The sequence below is a fragment of the Urocitellus parryii genome, chromosome X, assembly GCF_045843805.1.
Source record: "Urocitellus parryii isolate mUroPar1 chromosome X, mUroPar1.hap1, whole genome shotgun sequence".
Taxonomy (NCBI): Eukaryota; Metazoa; Chordata; class Mammalia; order Rodentia; family Sciuridae; genus Urocitellus; species Urocitellus parryii.
Window position 1 is genome coordinate 66,712,065 of NC_135547.1, and position 12,523 is coordinate 66,724,587.

The following is a 12,523-nucleotide window of genomic DNA, read 5'->3' on the forward strand; positions in this document are numbered from 1 at the left end:
GTGTGTGTGTTAACTTTTTGAGTTCTTTGTACAGCCTGGAAATTAATGTCCTGAGGTGCAGGTGGCAATGATTCTCTCCTATTCTGTAAGCTCTTTTTCACACTCTTGATTGTTTCCTTTACTGTGAAGAATCTAGAAGATTTTTGTTTGATACAATCCCATTTACTGATTTTTTAAAATTCTTGCACTTTAGGGGTTCTGTTAAAAAACTCAGTTCCTCCCCCTTCCAGCTGCTCTCCATAGTGCGCTGAGCATATGAGCCTCACGCCTTGTATGGTCTTGTGGAAGACTATGTTGTTACCTAACATTCTGCTCACTGGTTAGCGGGCAGAGCCTGGAAGGGTTTGAGCGGCTGTGCAGGCAAGCTTGGCCTGTGCTCTGGACTGCAAGTGTTCCAGACCGGGTACTCCAGGGGTTGGAAAAACTATACTAGGCGAAGAACTTGCATCAAGATCAGGACTGAAATACATTAATGTGGGTAATTTAGCTCAAGAAGGGCAGTTATATAATGGCTATAATGAAGAGTATGATTGTCCCATTTTAGATGAAGATAGAGTAGTTGTTGAGTTAAAAAACCAAATAAGAGAAGGTGGAACTATTGTTGATTACCATGGTTGTGATTTCTTCCCTGAACGCTGGTTTCACGTAGTTTTTGTGTTGAGAACAGATAACAGTGTCTTGTACAAAAGACTTGAAACAAGGGGTTATGGTGAAAAGAAATTAAAAGGTATCATGCAGTGTGAGATTTTTCAAGTTCTTTATGAAGAAGCCGTAGCATCCTAAAAAGAAGAAATTGTGCATCAACTGTCCAGCAATAAACTAGAAGATCTAAAAGATAATATAAATCAGATCCTGAAATGGGTCAAAGATCGTAACACTTGACTGGTCACTTTACAATCACTGTTATTGATACCTTTCTGCCAACTTCATAGAAAATGTCCACATATTATTAAAATTATTATTAAATAATATTATTAAAATCATGTTACAGGCCTAGCAGGTGCATAATGTAAAGATTTGTGCCTGGGTCTCTTTTTCTCCATATAAAAGCTAAACAATGTCAAATATAAGGAATATAATATTAAAAGTAAAAATTGTCATTTAATGTTTTAGTTACTAAATAATAAATATGACCAAAGAGGCTGATATTCTTTATGCTTATTATAGAAGAAAATGCAGATGATTTATTAAAATAAAAAATAAAGCATCAGGAAAAAAAAACTCAGTTCCTGAGCTGACATGTTGGAGTGTTGGGCATACATTTTCTTCTGGCAGGAGAAGTTTTTCTGGTCTAATTCCTAGTTCTTTGATCAACTCAAAATTTAATATTGTGCAGTTTGAGTGATGAGGGTTACATTTCATTCTATTACATATAGACTTCCAGTTTTCCCAGCAGCATTTGTTGAAGAGGATACATTTTCTCCAACATATATTTTTGACACATTTATCTAGTATGAAATAACCGTATATATGTCAGTCTGTCTCTGGGTAGTCTATTCTTTTCCATTGGTCTTCATGTCTGTGTTCATGCCAGTACCATGTTCTTGTGTTACTATAGGTCTGTACTCTAATTTAAGGCCTGGTATTTTGATGCCTCCTGCTTCATTTTTCTCAATAAATATTTCTTGGGCTATTTTGAGCCTCCTATTTTTCCAAATTAATATTATGACTCTTTTTCCTATTTCTAAGAACAATGTCATTGGACTTTTTTGGGGAATTTCATTGAATCTGTATAGCAATTTTGGTAGCATGGCCACTTTTGACAACATTACTTCTGCCTATCCAAAGCATGGGAGATCTTTCCATCTTATATATTCTTCTTTAATTATTTTTCTGTAGTGTTCTGTAGTTTCTATTGTAGAGATACTTTGACTTTTTAAAAATTGATTTCCAAGTATTTTATTTTTCTGAGGCTATTGTGAATGGGATGGTTTTCATAATTTCTCTTTCAGCTGATTCTTTATTGGAGAATAAGAATGCAGTTAATTAATGGATGTTAATTTTGTATCCTACTTTGCTGAATTCATCTATGAGTTCAAAAAGTTTTCTATTGGAGCATTTTGGGTCTTCAAGATAGAAAATATGTCATTGGAAAACAGAGATAGTTTGACTTCATTTCCTATTTGTTTCCCATTAATTTCCTCTTCTGGCCTGATTGCTCTGGTTCACGTTTCAAGGACCATGTTGAATAAAATTGGTGAAAGTGAAAATTCTTGTCTTATTCCTGTTTTTAGAGGGAGTGCTTTCAATTTTTCTCCATTTAAAACAATGTTGGTTCTGGGTTTGTCATATATAGCTTTTACAATGTTGAGGCATGTTTCTTACAGACCTAGTTTGTCTAGTTTTTTACACGTGAATAGATGATCTATTTTGTCAAATATTTTGGGGGGAGCATGTATTGGGATAATCATGTGATTTTTGTCTTTAAGTCTATTTATGTGATGAGTCACATTTATTAATTTTCATATGTTGAAACATCCTTCCATCCATGGAATAATACCCCCTTGATCATGGTGCACTATCTTTTAAATGTGTTTTTATATGTGATTTGCTAGTATTTTATTAAGAATATTTGCATTTATGTTCATCAAGGAAATTGGTCTGAAGTTTTCTTTCCTTGATGTGATTTTTGTCTGGTTTTGATATCAGTGTGATACTAGGTTCATTGAATGAGTTTGGAAGACTTCTCTCGTTTTTCTATTTCACAGAATAATTTTGGGAAGGTTTGTATTAGTTCTTTAGAGGTTTGAAAATCCATTTGATTCTGGGCTTTTCTTTGTTGGTAGGCTTTTGGTGGCTTCTTAAGTTTCATTACTTGAAATTCACTCTTTAAATTTTCTGTATCAACCTGGTTTAATTTGGGCAGGTCATATGTCTCTCAGAATTTGTCACTGTCTTTAAGATTTTCTAGCTTATTGAAGTATAAAGTTTCAAAATAGTTTCTGATTATCATCTCTATTTCTGTAGTGTCTGTGGTGATATTTTATTTTTGTCATGAATTCTAATAATTAAAATTTGTCTCTTTCTTTTGGTTAGCTTGGCTAACCAAAAATATACAATTTTGTGTAGTTTTTTAAAGAACCAGCTTTTTGTTTCATTGATTTTTTTGGAAATTTTTCCAATTTCAATCTTATTGACTTTGGCTCTTATTTTAATTATTTCCAGTCATCAACTGATTTTGGTGTTGATTCATTGTTCTTGTTCTAGGACCATAATATGGAATGTTAGATTATAAATTTGGTACCTTTTTATTCTCTAATGTGTGAGATCAACACTAAGAACTTTTCCCATAGAACTGCCTTCATAGTATCCCACAGATTTTGATATGTTGTATCACTCTTCCCACTTACCTCTTTTTTTTTATTTCACTCCTGATTTGTTCTGCTATCCATTCATCATCATTCAATAGTGAATTAATTAGTATCCAGGTATTGGAGTTGTTTCTATTTTTTATCACATCATTAATTTCTAAATTTGTTCCATGATAATTTGATATAATTCAGGGTATTATTTCTATTTTTGTATTGCTTAATGACATAAAATATGGTCTGCTTTATAAAATGTTCCATGTGCTGATGAGAGGAAAGTGTGTTCAGTCATTGATTGATGAAATTTTCTATATATGAAGATGGTGAAATGAGATGGACATCATTACCATAGATACATGTAAGACTACACATAGGGTGTGACACTACATCATGTACAACCAGAGAAATGAAAAGTTGTGCTGCAGTTGTGTACAATGAATCAAAATGCATTTTGTTGTCATATGTACCTAATTAAAATAAATTAATTTTAAAAAGAAATTTTCTATATATGTGTGTTCAGTCTAGATTGTAGATTGTATTTTTTACCCTCCTCATTTATTAGCACTGGTTCTGTTTGACATAATGGGTTTCCAGTAAAGATGCAGTGCTATATAAAGTGACCAGCATGTGAGCAGCAGGCTCTCACTTCTTTCATTCTTGTCATAGTCCCACATGTCGGAGGAGCCCTGGATGGGGCTGACCTTCATGTCCAGTATCCTCTTGGTCTGCATGGCCACCCACTCTTCATCAAAGATGTGCGGGATGGGGCCGAACATATAGTGCTTCTCCCAGATCAGAACAAGGGCGGTGAAGCCAATGAAGAACAGGGCTGCGCCCACCCCAGTCTTCCACTCGTTGGTGACCCTGTTCATCTCATCAAAGCTCTCATTGAACTGAATAGGATACAACTCAACTTTCTCATCCCTGGTCAGGTTGCTCCAGGAGGCGTTCTCCTTCTCCTTCAGGGCCTTCTGGCTGGGGGACAGCTGCCTGACATGGGCCACGTCAGGAATGGGTAGTCGCGCCGGTTGACATACCCGGGGAAAGCAAAGTCATCACTCTTCACCAGGCTCATGTGCTCGCGCACACATAGAGGTGGAAATGGCTCCCTTGCTGATTAGGCTAAAGACCCTGGTAGTCAACATTCTACACCGCTCTGTCGCATCCACATTGCACCTGCGCTTGTCCTGCAGGGAAGGCTCGCGAAGCCCTTGAAAATACTTCCTCCCAGGGCAAAGAAACCGGCGTGACGTCAGGACCCAGCCCGCAGCTAGTGGGAGCTTGGCGGGGAGGCCAAGCGCGGGAGGCCAAGCGCTGGAGGCCCCCGCGTGACCTGGTCGCTGGGATGCGGAGAAGGAAGCGGCCTAGGTCACAGCGCAGCGGCAAGCCTCCCCGAGGCCTGCGCCTCGCAGCGGTGTGCTGAAGTCAGAGCCTGAGGCCGGCATGCCTCGTGTCTGTGGAGGGGCGGATACGGCCCAGCCCAGGGCTCCGAGGCCGCCCGGAGGCCGCTGCCTGAGGGACCCCGCGCCTGGAGCCCCGCTGACCGGCCTCAATGTCACCGCGCCCCAGTCTGCCCGCTGTCCCACGCTGGTACCAGCTGCCGGCCAAGGCCCACAGGCCATTGGACCCAAGACCCCATGGGCAGGCCAGCTCCTGACCCAGGGCCAGCCGCCAGGCACTCACGTGGGCCGCTTGTAGATTCTTTATTTAGTTTTTGTTTGAAAGATCTATCTAGTGATGACAGAGACATGTTAAAGTCACCCAGTATTACTGTGTTGTGGTCTATTTGATTCTTTATTTTTTTTTTCCAAAAACTTTTTGTACTTGTAGATGGACAGAATGCCATTATTTTATCTGTTAATTTATATGTGATGCTGAGGATCAAACCCAGTGCCTTACTCATGCTAGGCAAGCACACTATCACTGAGCCACCACCCCAGCCCTATTTGATTCTTGATGTTGAGAAGGGTCTGTTTAATCTATGTGAGTATTGCATTGTTTGAGGAATTAATATTTATGATTATTGTTTATTGTCATTGTATAGCTCCCTTAAGCAGTATGAGAAGATCTACTTCATCTATTCTGATTAACTATGGCTTCAAGTCCACTTTATCTGATATGAAATTAGACACCTCTGCTTGTTTATGAGATCTATGTGAATGATGTTTTTCCCCCATCTTTTTACTTTCAGTCTGTTTATGAGTTTGCCTATGAGTCTCTTGAAGACAGCATATTCTTGGGTCTTGTTTTTTAATCCAATCTACCAGCCTATGCCTTTTGATTGATGAATTTAGACCATTTATATTCAATGTTATTATTGAGAGGTGATACTTATTTCTGGTCACTTTATTTTTAGTTTATTTTGAGATAAATTCTCTTTTGACTGACTATTCTATTGTAGTTCCTTCCTCTACTTGTTTTCATTTTTATTCTGCATTTCTTTTTCATAAAATATTCTATCGAATATGTTTTGCATGCATGCCAGCTTTCTTGTTGTGAATTATTTTAATTTTTGTTTATCATGGAAGGTTTTACTTCATCTGCAATTCTGAATTTTACTTGGGTATAATGTCCTTGGTTGGATCCATTTTCTTTCAGAACCTGGTATATATTTTTCCAAGACCTCCTTCCTAGCTTTTAGTGTCTGGGTTAAAAAATCAACTGAGATCCAGATTTGTTTACTTCTGTCACTAATCATTTTTCTCTAGCAGAGTTTAAAATTCAATCCTTATTCTGTATGATAGACATTTTTCAAAATAATATGCCTTGGAGTGATTCTGTTGGAACTTTGTGTATTTAGTCTTGTATGCCTCCTATATTTGATTTTTCTATTTCTTTAATTTATACTTCTGAGCCTTCATCTATCCTGATGAATCTCAGATTTGGACTTTCAACATTATTCTAAATTTCATGAAAATTCTGACCATTGCCTCTTAACATCTTTTCTCCATGATCAACTTTATTTTCAAGATTATATATATTATCTTATTTGCCAGAAACTATTATCTCCCAAGTGGTCTATTCCATTAAATTTTTATTTTGGTTAAGTGATTCCTTCTTTTATTAAAGTATTTTTTAATTGTTGATAGACCTTTATTTTATTTATTTATATGTGGTGCTAAGAATCAAACCCACTTCATCACACATGCCAGGCAAGTATGCTTCCACTAAGCCACAGCCACAGCCTCTGATTCCTTCATTTTGAGGATTTGTTTCATTCTTTTTCAGAATATCTATCACTTTATTGAAGTTATCTTTCACTTTTTATCTTTTCTCTTTGATTTCACTCTTTTCTCTTTGATTTCAATCCATACATCATTTTTTTAAAATTTCATAGACCAGTTTGATTATGAACTTTCTTAATTCCCTCTCTGACATTTCATTCACTGCAGTGTCAATGGGGTCTGATGTTGTAACTTTCTGGGTTGTTTGGAATGGTGTGTTGCCTTGTTTTTTTATAATGTTTGTGTGTGTAACCATATATCTGAATGGATCTGAAGCAGCAGAGTTTTTTTTGTTGTTGTTGTTGTTTTTTTTTTTTTTTTTTTTTTTTTTAGGAGGAGGAGGGATTGGCTTATTTCATTTAGTGTGATATTCTCCAACTCCATCCATAATGCAAATACCATATTTTCATTTTTCTTTAAGACTCAGTAATATTCCATTGTGTATATATACCACAGTTTTTATTCATTCAACTTCTGATGTTTTTCTTTTAGTAATTTCCCATCCATAACATTCTGGGGTCCTTGGGACCCAGATCCTTGGTTAGAAACTCTCACTTTTACTTGTTTTATTAGGAATTGAGCTCAACTTCTCTTTTCCACTTTTTTCCCCAAGCAAATGTTTTAATATACATTGACAAACTTATTCTAAAGTTTGTTTGGAGTGGCAAAAGACCCAGAGTAGCCAACACAATACTGAAGAAGAACAAAATTGAAGGACTAACATGACCTGACGTCAAGGCAATATAAAGCTACAGTAATGAAGACACTGTAGTATTTGGCAAAGAATAAACAAATACATCAGTGAAACAGAATAGAGAGTACAGAAATAGATGCACACAAATATAGTCAACTCATCTTTGGCAAAGGATTAAAGAAAATTGAATGTAGAAAGAAGACACTTTACAACAAATGGTGCTTAAGCAACTGGATATCTGCATTCAAAACATGGATCTAGATACAGGTGAACTTGAAGTGGATCATACACTTGAATTAACCTATGAACTTATTGTGTCCCTGTATGCAAGTATTTAGATTAATGCTATATATTATCATACAGGTTGTTGCTACTATTTGTCTCCCCTATGTAGCATTAATCTAAATACTTGTTTCCTACTGTAACATCTACAATTGTAATAGGCACAATGAATAAAAATAGTAAGATCAGCAATTTCCATTAGTAAAACAGTAATTATGTATTGCATTTGGCATAAAATCAAACATTAGGTGTTATATATATGACTTCTGTCACTTAATAATTGCTTTAAGGGCTGGGGATGTGGCTCAAGCGGTAGCGCGCTTGCCTGGCATGCGTGCAGCCTAGGATCAATCCTCAGCACCACATACAAATAAAGATGTTGTGTCCGCTGAAAACTAAAAAATAAATATTAAAAAATTCTCTCTCTCTCTCTCTTTAAAAAAATAATTGCTTTAAAATTAGTGGTGGGACTGGCATTATATAAACCTACTAATGATAACAATTTTAAAAGCAGAATTAATTAAGATGAAAAAAGAAGAGAAAGATGGGTAGAAAAGAGCTGGCAATTTTAAAAGGTGAAGAGAAAAAAAATACAGAGATATATGTTGTGTTAGTTATGAGGTGAGAGGAGAAAAATAGAAGCAAAAATTTTTAAAAAGAGTGAACAAGAGAATAATAGAATTTGGCTGTTATCAAAAGAAAAGAAAGAGAAACAAGGGAAACAGAATAGTGAAAAAATACCAAACAAAACCAAAATATACTTATCAAATACTCTTATCCTAAAAAGACAGAGTAAGGAAAAATAACTACTTTCAAAACATGCTAGAAATGAGAAAACAAACAAATATGTATATGTATAAAGGACAAAGGTTCATGAATTTTCCAACATATAAACACACACACACACACACACACACACACACACACACACTAGAATCTTTATGAAAAATTAAGGAATTATTTCCATTGTGGTGGCAAAAATAATCAGTGAATATATTTTAGCTGTCTGAGTGTGGATAGCAGTGTCAGGAAATGGAAGAGCAGTGACTGAGATTGGGGGTCTCTGATGACCTCATGGCTGTGGCATGCCTGGTGCCTGGGAGAGTTTCTGTGCAAGGGCACAGGATGCCTAGCTGCTATGGTGGCACCCTGCCTGAGGAGGATTTATACACGAGTATTATCAGTCTTGACCTTGTTCTCAGGCTCACAGCTCCCCAGGATAGAGGAATTCGTGTGCTGGACAGCCTCAATGTTTCACCAGCTCTGCTACTCCTGAGTCTGCCCACTTAACAGGAACCTGAAACAATGGATCTCCTTGAGCTATACATAAAACTCCTAAGATTGCTCACTGCAACTATGGAAAAGCTGCTTAGATGTTTCTAGTTCTACAACTTTCCTGAATACAAAGAATAATGCTTGCATAGTCCTTAACCTGATAATGAGTCATATATAAGTAAAGATTGCTGGCGTAAGATCTACTTTTACATCAGAGAGAGCAACACTCCACCTGATCCCAGCTTTATCTTCATATTGCATGTGTGAGTCTTTATTTTTTAACCCTCCATTGCCCTTTGCCAGTTCCATGCGTTTAGCCATGCTGGTTGTGGCATCTGGGCCCAGTTTTCTTTCTTTACATTTCTTCTTGAGGTATATACAGAGCACAGTAGTAGGGGCTGTGGGCTGTTTTTGTGTGTGTGTTGTTCACCAAGATGCCAGTTGGAGTTCAAAAAAATTCCATCTTGACTTCTTGGAAGTATTATTTGGGGCAGAATGGGAAGGGCTGTCAGTTCCACTCCCAGAATGAAGTTGCTACTGGGTTCTGAGATATAAGTTCCTGTATGTGAAGATTCTGAGGGTGGGGTTTAGATCTAGTGAGGACCCAGGTGATTTATTGTGTGGCATAGTGTTTTATTGAGCACCTCTAGAGCCCAGCAATTGCTGATCTATGCTGGAAGAATGTACCCCAGGAGTATCCCCAGGAACAGGGGACACAATCCTTCACCATTCTGTTGCTTACAGATACTGCCCTTTCTAGACTCCTAGGCTCAGCCCCTGACCACGGTCACACCTGCCCATTCAAATTTGTGACCTGCTGCAGTTTGTCCTGTAAGCCACTGGACTCAAAGTGGGGAGAGGTATTCCCCTGGGTAAAATAATTTCTGTGCCAGATTTTCTATGGATTTTCTAGATACAGTCTAGGTCATGCAGCTGATATCTGCCAGGACTGTGTACCAGAGCCAGCCCCAATCTTCTGGATCCAAGTTGCTAACTCCTGTTGGTGCCACCACAGTGCAATGGGCCTCAAGATTGCTCCTGCCTCAGCTCTCTGTAGACAATTAGGAAACAAGGGGCATCTATTGTGTAACAGTTTATTGTGCTGAATAGCCTCAGGATTTGCCTAGGAAGGATGCCCCTCCAATCTCAGGATTTTCCATGTTAAATCTGTCCATAGTATTTCTCATCTTTTCCTGTCCTTTTCTCTTAATCTCACTGCTCCTGGAAGCAGCTTAGCTCTAATTTTGTCCATTTCCCTTGTTTGGTATGCCCCCCAAAATTATATATCTCTAAGGCATTCCGAATATCTAATATTGAATTTTAGTGAAATGTCTCTTTTACCCACCTCCAGAAGTGTATTCCTGCTGCTTGAATCCCAGGTCACCAAATGACAAGAAATACAGCTTCTCTATAGTCTGCCATCTTGTTCTTTTTTTTTTGTTGTTGTTAAATTTAAAAAATGGAAGGCTACACTTTTCACTTAATTATTATGGTTTCAGCAATTGTGAAAAGATGAAAAATAAAATGTAGGGGAAAATACAGAACAGAATGAACATGCTTTCTTGAATCATACATCCTTCTAAAGCCACTGGAATCCCAAGGCTCTCATTATGTGTGTGTGTGTGTGTGTGTGTGTGTGTGTGTGTGTTGCATTTTGATTTCTTATATTTCAACTTTACTAAATTTGTTTATCAGTTAAAACAGTTATTTTAGAGTCCATAGGATTTTCTATATATAATACCATGGGATTTGCAATTAGAGATCATTTTACTTATTACTTTCTGATTTGTATTCATTTCTTTTCTTGTCTAAAGTCTCTGGGTAGGACTTCCAATATTATGTTAGATAAAACCGGCAAATATAAATTCTTGTACCTGGTATTAGGTATTGTAGTAGTTATTTGAATTGTCAGCTTGATTGCATTTAGGGATGTCAAAGATTAAAAGGCTTCTGGGTGTGCCAATTAGGGTGAATTTATGAGTGACTGGCATGTTGTATAGTAAACCAAAATGGTGAACATCCATAAGTGTAGGCAGGCCATCCAAAAGGTTGGAGACTTGGTTGGAATAAAAGTTGGAAAAACAAGTAAGCAGCAGCATATGCAAGCTCTATTCTTCTTGAACAGGTTCCTGATTGCTGCTGTGATCACCTGAGGACATCAGACTCTTGCTCCTTCACTCTTCCAAATCAGACTCTGCCAGTGATTCTCCAGAGTATCCAGAAGCCCTCAGTCTTGAATTGGGACAGCATCAATTATTCCTCTTGTTCTGAGGCTTCAGTCTCTTGGATTGTGTAACTACTGGTTCCTCTGGCTTTCTAGCCTGAATGCAAGACATTGTGGACTATCCAGCTTCTGGCTGTGTAAGCTAATCTAATGAGTCCCCCTTCTACAATCATATTTTCTGTTAGTTCTGTTCCTCTAGAAAACATAATACAGGAATAAAACTTTTCATTTTTTCATCATTATAATGTTACCTGTGTACTTGTCACAGATGGGTTCTATTATATTGTGGTGCATTCTTTCTATACTTTGTTGAACATTTTTACTTTGAAAGGGTTTTAAATTTTTTCAAAAAAAAATGTTTTGTATCTATTGTGGTGGTCATTTGAGTTTTACACTTGTATTCTCCTTTATTCTTTTATTAGTGCATTATACTTATACATAATATTGAGGTTCATTTTGATATAATCATACAAGCATAGGATATAATTTGCTCCACTTCAGTCCTCAATTCTTTCCTCTAACCTCCCCTCCTCACAACTTCTCTTCCCCCGACAACTAAACTGTTCTTATTCTATTTATTTATAGTTTTTAATTAATGTTTTGTAGATATGAATAAAGGTAAAATTCACTATGATGTATTCATATATGTACACAGCATAATTTGATCAATTTCATTCCACAGTTCTCTTAGCTTCCCTCCTTCCTTTTCCCTTAATCCCTTCCTCTGCTTCAGTGATCTCTCTACCATCTTCATGTGATTATCCTCCAATATTTTTTTCTGGTTTTACTTCTGCATATGAGAGAAAACATTCAACCCTTGACTTTCTGAGTCTGGATTATTTCACTTAGCAGTAGGTTCTCTAGTTCCATTCACTTACCAGCAAATGCCTTCTTTTGATGTAATATATAAAATTTATCTATTAATTGAGGTTTTCCCTGGAGGTTATCAACACATAGACTTCTGGATGCCCTGTTTACAGGCCCCAAATTATCAACCTGGAGTGATTTTGCCATTCAGGAGACATTTACCAATGTGGGGAAACAGTTTATCTTTTCATGACTACAGATAGGTATGCTATTGGCATACAATAGGTAGAGGCAAAGAATACTGCTCAATTCTTTGTAGTGCACAGGACAATTCCAACAACATAGAACACCCAGTCAAGAATTAAAATATTTGGTTTGAGGAATATTGTGTGCTCTAATAACCAAATTTCCCTGTTTAAAATAAAAGACTCTTGTGCTAAATGTGGAGCTATTAAGGCTGTTTTTCTCTGCCAGGATTAATAAAACTGAGGCTGCAGATGACCTCAGAAGTACACCAAAAAGATATTGAATAAAATGTCAACAGCTTCTGTAAAACTAGTTGAAACATTATGTCATCTCTAAATTTTTCCTTCATCAAGTATATTGTGAGGTTAAAGCTAAGTACATGAGAAATGATCTTGGAATACTTAAGAGTTACAGTTAGTTTCAAGGAAAATTGAATGTCCACATATTTTCCAAATTTTCTGTT

General features: G+C 37.0%; 2 pseudogenes; one reads left to right on the forward strand and one right to left on the reverse strand.

Moving 5' to 3' along the window:
• The first annotated feature begins 291 nt into the window (after positions 1-291).
• LOC113175578 (adenylate kinase isoenzyme 6-like) lies at positions 292-882 on the forward strand (annotated as a pseudogene).
• Positions 883-4,011: 3,129 nt separating this feature from the next.
• Positions 4,012-4,453, reverse strand: LOC113175583 (cytochrome c oxidase subunit 4 isoform 1, mitochondrial pseudogene; annotated as a pseudogene).
• Positions 4,454-12,523: the final 8,070 nt, after the last annotated feature.